This window comes from Chiloscyllium punctatum, chromosome 37 (assembly GCF_047496795.1).
Source record: "Chiloscyllium punctatum isolate Juve2018m chromosome 37, sChiPun1.3, whole genome shotgun sequence".
Classification (NCBI taxonomy): Eukaryota; Metazoa; Chordata; class Chondrichthyes; order Orectolobiformes; family Hemiscylliidae; genus Chiloscyllium; species Chiloscyllium punctatum.
In genome coordinates this window covers 41,013,947-41,020,392 of record NC_092775.1, presented here as the reverse complement: position 1 = coordinate 41,020,392, position 6,446 = coordinate 41,013,947, and the positions used below count along the sequence as shown (strand labels likewise).

At 45.1% G+C, this 6,446-nt stretch overlaps 1 pseudogene; it reads right to left on the bottom strand.

Moving 5' to 3' along the window:
* Positions 1–2,376: 2,376 nt before the first annotated feature.
* Positions 2,377–2,907, bottom strand: LOC140462779 (ferritin heavy chain, oocyte isoform-like; annotated as a pseudogene).
* Between the last annotated feature and the right edge of the window lie 3,539 nt (positions 2,908–6,446).

Below are 6,446 nucleotides of genomic sequence, written 5' to 3'. Positions count from 1 at the left end.
ACCCCACCCCTCCAGCCGTGACAAGGACAGAACCCCCCGGTGCTCACCTTCCACCCTACCAATCTTCGCATAAACCAAATCATCCGACGACATTTCTGCCACCTCCAAAAAGAGCCCACCACCAGGGAAGTATTTCCCTCCCCACCCCTTTCTGCCTTCCGCAAAGACCATTCCCTCCGTGACTACCTGGTCAGGTTCATGCTCCCCAACAACCCACTCTCCCCCTGCCACCGCAGGAATGACAAAACCTGTGCCCACACCTCCTCCCTCACCTCCATCCAAGGCCCCAAAGGAGCCTTTCACATCCATCAAAGTCTTACTTGCATATCCACCAATATCATTTATTGTATCCGTTGCTCCTGATGTGGTCTCCTCTACATTGGGGAGACTGGACGCCTCCTAGCAGAGTGTTTTAGGGAACATCTCCAGGACACCCGCACCAATCAACCCCACTGCCCTGTGGCCCAACATTTCAACCACCCCTCCCACTCTGCTGAGGACATGGAGGTCCTGGGCCTCCTTCACCGCCACTCCCTAACCACCCGACGTTTGGAGGAAGAACGCCTCATCTTTCCACCTCTGAACATTTCAAGCCCAGGGCATCAATGTGGACTTCGCCAGTTTCCTCATTTCCCCTTCCCCCACCTCACCCCAGTTCCAAACTTCCAGCTCAGCACTGTACCCATGACCTGTCCTACCTGTCAATCTTCCTTTCCACCTATCCTCTCCATCCTCCTCTCTGACCTATCACCTTCATTACCACCCCCATTCACCCATTGTACTCTTTGCTACCTTCTCCCACCCTTCTCCCTAACCTATCACCTCTATCCCCACCCCCACTTACCTATTGTACTCTATGCTACTTTCTCCCCACCCCCACCCTCCTCTTATTTATCTCTCCCCCCTTCAAGCTCTCTGCCTGTATTCCTGATGAAGGGCTTTTGCCCAAAATATCGATTTTCCTGCTCCTTGGATGCTGCCTGAACTGCTGTGCTTTTCCAGCACCACTTATCCAGAATCTGGTTTCCAGCATCTGCAGTCATTGTTTTTATCTACACAATATCCAGGCTTGGGCTGACAACTGGCAAGTAACGTGCGCCACACAAATGCCAGGCAATGACCATCTCTAATAGAAGAAAATCACCACCTTTGACAATACAATTACTGAAATAACTCCACAAAGGCCAGTATCCAATCTCCAAGTCACTCCTTATTTATAAATGGAGACCCCTTAACACTGATCCAGCTCCCTCAGGGCCAGCTCTCAGAGTGAGCAGAATCTCTGACAGGCCTGTGTTTTTTATTGAACAGTACAGTTTACAAATAAACAATTGACATTAACAGCTGTATACAGAGGAACAGCAATTTACAGTGGAGAGGGGCAGCAAAGCCAGGCCCCCAAACATTATCGTTCAACCAGTTTTTAGGGAAATGAGGACAAACCTCAAGTCCCAGTTTCACTCATCACAAAACAGTAACAGTGACAAATACATACAAGACAGAAACTCTTGTTCTTTTTTGTCATTTTATTAAACAGTACCAAATACAATTAACAATAAATAGAAAGCAGTTCACAAAAAACCCCACTATATACAGGGGAAAAGGCAGCAAAGCCAAACCCCAAACCCCACTGTTCAACCAGTTTTCAGGGAGATGAGGAAAACCTCAAATTCTATTTTCAGTCAAAGGTAACAATAACAAACACAGACAAGGCAGACACTACTGTTCTTTTCTTTTAAATTTTATTAAACCATTCACAGTTTACAAAACAATTAACATTAACAGCTGAATACAGAGAAACAGCAATTTTACAAGGGAGAGAATCAGCAAAGCCAGGCCCCAAACCCTACCATTCAACCAATTTTCAGGGAAATGGGGAACCACAAATCCCAGTTTCAAACATTACAAAACAGTAACAATGACATTTGCACAAACAAGACTGTCCAATTACATAAAGAAACAGTGCATACAATACAGACCCCCAGCATACCAGCAGCCCCCCCATCCCTCCCACCTTCCGGCCACTCTAAGGCAGCCCGCTCCTACGCACCTTCCGGCTCTCGGTCCACCCCACGCCCCTTCCAGTTCTCGGTCCGTCCTGGCACAGACACTCCTGTTTATTTTTGTTCAACCCAAAAATGAGTAGTTTATTTATAGTTGGTACATTGAAGGGCTTTTACCCAAAACGTCAATTTCGAAGCTACTTGGATGCTGCCTGAACTGCTGTGCTCTTCCAGCATCACTAATCCAGAATCTGGTTTCCAGCATCTGCAGTCATTGTTTTTACCACATTCCATAAGCAAGCCCAGAACAGTGAGCTACCTCTACAGATCTCATTCTGAGGAAAATACCAAAGTTTTGCTCCCTGCAGTCTATTCAGTCACTCTCCCACAGGGTGAGCCTGTCAAACAGGTACTCTCCCAGGCCATTCTCACGGGCTCCCAGTCTCTTCAGATTGGTGATGTGACTTCCCAGCTTCTTGGTCAGCTTCATTTGCTCATCCAAGTAGTTCCTCTCCAGGAAGTCACACAGATGAGGGTCATTGTGGCCAGAGGAGAGTTTGTGCAAATCCAGCAGACTCAGATTCACATCCTTCTCTACCTGTCAAGCTGTCTGCATTACCTCCAGACCATTGCCCCACTCATCCTGCTCTGGCTTCTTGACATCCTTCAGGAGGACCCGGCCTCCACGTTTATTCTGGAATTCCATCAGTTTCTTAGCATGTTCCCGTTCCTCATGGGACTGGTCCTTGAAGAACTCAGCAAAGTGACGCAGGGCAACATCATCCCGGTCAAAGTAAGAGGACATGGAGCGGTAAACATGGGAGGAATAGAGCTCCAGGTTGATCTGTTTGTTAACAGCAGCATCTCAATCCTGGTGGTAATTCTGACACACTTGGGAGGCCATCTTCACTATTCCTGCTTACTATCACCTAGACAACTCTAGAACTGACACTCCTGTTCTTTTTTTTTCTTTCTTCTTTTTTTTTTCTTCTTTTTTTTCTCTCATGGGAAGGAAACACTCAAGTGGCCAGTCACAACTCCAGGGTGTTGGTGGACACCGCGTGCTCCTTCTCCAAGGACACCCGGGCCCACACTCCTGTTTATTTTATTTTTTTTTAAGGACACCCGGGCCACAATTCTGTTTATTTTTTTTTTTTATTTTTTTTTTAACCCCCACACTACCGCCTAATTGCGATAGTGCTTATTTTTTTCCCCAGCACCCATGGTGTGTGTGTGTGTGTAGATGTGAGACACAGTGAAAGACACAAAGTGCACGAATCTTTATTCAATTTTCACCACCAGGAAGATAGGAAAGACACCCGAGTGGCCAGTGACAAGCACTGCCCTTCAAACCACAGGGCAATGCTGTGTGAGCAAAACAGTGAAGGGGAGGGTAGGGACTAAATCAAAATAGAGTTGGAGGGAACACTCCTGTTCTTAGCTATCAGTCAGGGCTCTCTGATTGGACCAGATTAATAGCCTCATACAGTGAACTCATATCCTATAAAGGACCATCTAGCTGACCTTGTTACAATCACTACGTCTATTCCGCTTAAAGTCTGAGGACACAGGCCAGTTCTTTTCTATTGTAGCTCCTCCTGGGTGTTCTAGCATTGTGTCACGTTCCTCCAATTTTGCCTCTGATACTGGAGATGTGTAATGCACAGCAGCTTATCTTTTGCTCCAGCAGCTTCTTGGAAGAAATTCATTCTCCTCTTCACACGGCAACATCTGCTGTGTCAATCGCAGTTCCAAAGTCTCTTCAATGCTTGGCAGAGTGGGAACAGGCTCTGAAACAGTCAGAAAGGCAGCCAAGGAGCCTGGCACATTTTGTTTCTGTACCATTTGTGCATTTGCAGCTTTCATATGATCCACACTCTTGTTCAGGACATCGCTCCTACCCAAACTTTATATACAGATTTAATCACAAAATAAAGATCTGCTTGGTATTTTATCAGGAATCCTGCCTGCAGCAGGATAACAGGAGAATTCTTGCCAAGAATTCCCCCACTGCCTTCCAAACCAGTTCATTACTTGAATGATCCACAGTTGTTCCTCAAGCCTCCAGTTGTGGCTTCTGTGTCTGGCATTGCCTACCAATAGCTGGGACAGTTTGCTGACAACCAGCTACACTCCTGACTGCTCTAGACTATTGTCCCACACTAAAATTGAAATTATTGAAAGAAGTGAATGACCCTCCCCTCCCCTCCCCTTCCTTTTAGACATGTTCAGAAATGGGTATGAGGGGAGGGATGATGGGGAGATCCCATCATCTTTCTTCTTTCACTGATGAAATGTCGCATGGAAACAGTTGTTGTTAGTTTCCATTTTGGAGGTCTATTGAAAACCTTCCTGACAACTTAAAGGCCACATTTCATTGCAGTTGACTTTAAGCTACTGGCATTGGGGTGCTTGCAGTGGGGGGGTGGGGGGGGGGATGCATGAAATAACCCATCACACCCCACTTCCTTGATTTTGGTCCCAGTACAATACTGACAGTGGTTGCAAGATGTGGGCCTCACGAACAGAAGAGACACCCCATGTGTCTGTGATTTAATGAGGGAACGACTAGCTCTGGCACAATGTCCGTACTGCCAATTCGAATATACAGAGATCTAGTCAACACAGTGCAATCAACCTTTTGTCCCATGTCTTTTACAGTTTCTCACAGTTTCCAAAATCAAAACCATGCACTTGCTTAAATATTTCTGAATTCTACCAGTTGCATCTTCAATCTGTGTTGGGACAGAATATTGGAGGCGAAAGTGAGCACTGCAGATGCTGCAGATTAGAGTTGAGAGGGTGGTGCTGGAAAAGCACAGTAGGTCAGGCAGCATCCGAGGAGCAGGAAAATTGAGGTTTCAGGCAAAAGCCCTTCATCAGGAATGAGGCTGGGACCGTCGTGGGTGGAGGGATAAATAGGAGCTGGGGGAAAGTAGCTAAGAGTGCGATAGGTGGATGGAGGTGGGGATAATGGTGATAGGGCAGAGTGGATGGTGAAGCGGCACCAGTTTCCTCATTTCCCCTCTCCCCACCTTATTCCAAATCCAACCTTCCACCTCAGCACCACCCTCATGACATGCCCCACCTATCCACCTTCCTTCCCATCTATAAGCTCCACCATCCTCTCCAACTTATCGCCATTACCCCCACCTCCATCCACCTATTGCACTCTCAGCTACCTTTGCCCCCAGCCCCACCCCCTCCCATTATCTCTCCACCCCCGAGGCTCCCAGCCTCATTCCTGATGAAGGGCTTTTGCCTGAAATGTCGATTTTCCCGCTCCTCAGATGCTGCCTGACCTGCGGTGCCATTCCAGAACCATACTCTCAATAGATAATGTTGTATCCAGCAAAATACATCACTTATAATGAAGATATTCATTGCAATGACATTCCGTCTGCCTAGATGTAAAGATCCCACAGAACTGTTCAAAAGAAGAAGAAAGATTTTTTTCTGGTATCCTAGCCAAAATTCTTTATCAATATCACCCAGCCAGCTTTATACTCACATTTTCATATGCAGTGAAATTATTTAATGTGCTTTTTACTGTATGGGCATTTAATAGCTAAATGCAGCTAGATAGCCCTAATGTATAATTTCAACGCTGTTGATATAATTAAGCTTTATTGCATGTTACATCACTTTACAAGTGTTCATTTTGTCGAAATAAATGAAATGCGACGTTGAAACATTTTTTTGTAATTTGATGCCCTGGAGGTTATTCATTGTTGTCTAAACTTTATGTGGTTGCTAAGAGAGAGCACTTCTAATATTTTCCATTGCATAGTTTGTTTGCATGTGACGCTTTAATATATTATGGATGTTGTAATTGTTAATTTGTTTAAATGGGTTGCTAAGTTTATGAAACCACAAAATTTTCAATTGGATAACCTGTGCTGATATGTACAACTGTAAACTATACACGTTTACAAACCTTGAGTGAACAATTTCTCCACTCGAATTCACATCTGACTCTCTTCCCATTCAATTTCCAGATGTCAGACTCACTTGCTATCCTGTACCAACCTATCTTAATTCAAGGTAATTACCTTTTCCCCATCAATCCTCTCATTCTCACTACTCTGTTTTCTATTTCCAAAGCAGACTAATTTTGCTAAGTGCTGGGTAGAATGACGAAATGATCACTCAACACTCACAGTCCTTTTCCAGTATCAAAACGTTTATCAATGGTACACCAATGGGAAGAAAACCCTAGTGGTCCAGACACTTCTTCACTGAAGAAGAGAAAGACATAAACATTAACCATTTGTTTCAGCCTGCCTTAGCACTTACAAATCCTAGATTTGCCAGCCATGTTATTTGTTGATTTCATATGACTGCATGATCAGTTAATAGACAGTTATAGGTCTTGCCATGATCTCATGATGTTTGCCAGACATCTTTACCACCTGCCCTTGGACTTTCACAATGCATTTTCTT